Source organism: Arachis stenosperma, chromosome 6, assembly GCF_014773155.1.
Source record: "Arachis stenosperma cultivar V10309 chromosome 6, arast.V10309.gnm1.PFL2, whole genome shotgun sequence".
In the NCBI taxonomy this organism is placed as follows: Eukaryota; Viridiplantae; Streptophyta; class Magnoliopsida; order Fabales; family Fabaceae; genus Arachis; species Arachis stenosperma.
The window spans coordinates 18524158-18525018 of NC_080382.1; positions in this window are offsets into that span (position 1 = coordinate 18524158).

An 861-nucleotide genomic window follows, 5' to 3' on the forward strand; every position below is an offset into this window, starting at 1 on the left:
TATTTTCTTGTAGAGTAGTTGACTGGTGTTGTCCTGTTGTTGAAAGTGTGTCGATGGTTACCGTAGCAAGCATTAAGATGGTTATTTTGGTTTGCAGTTGGATGATGTTTATTTTTTAATGTTTGCTGCGACGTTCTTTTTTTAGTATTTTCGGCGTTGGTCCGTGCTTAATCACAAGTGTTTATAATCGTCATACATGCAGTCATATTTAATTCTTCCTGAGAACAGAGTTTCATGTTGAATTCAATTTTTCCTGATTCCTGTTTGTGCCGTATCTAGTGCTAGATGCTGTTTTTGGCGATTTGTTGTAGAATTTCTAAACCTTAAATTATGACCTTGCTGCAATTTATTGGGCGGGATCGTGTATTTTAGCGTTGTGAAGTGAATTCTTTTGGTTTTGATGTCCCCTGGTAGGTTATTTTAACTTGTGAATCTATAGTTTTTCCTACTCCAAAGGCTGTCTATTGTTCAATAGAAAATTGTTTAAGTATTTTTATTGATGTAATAATTTCTTTCCTCTTTTTTTTTTAGATTAACATAATAGTATTTTTAATAATAATAATTTAGCATGCCATTTTGGTTGTAATATGATCTAATAATTTCAATGTTTTGAATCTGTTTATTTCCCCTTAAACAGTGATGTCACCCAATTTACTCCTACTTAAGTATCTATTCACTAATGGAAAGGTGTTTATTTCACTGATTTCAATCTCAGATCTCAGTCGGTCAATCATTTAGTAGTTCAATTTCTGCTGTGTTTAGTAAAGCCACATCATGTTCAACTTGCCATCATATTAGTTGTATGGTTGTCTACCTATGAAAGTGAATGATATGTTGATTCTTTGTAATGGTCTGCAGGAA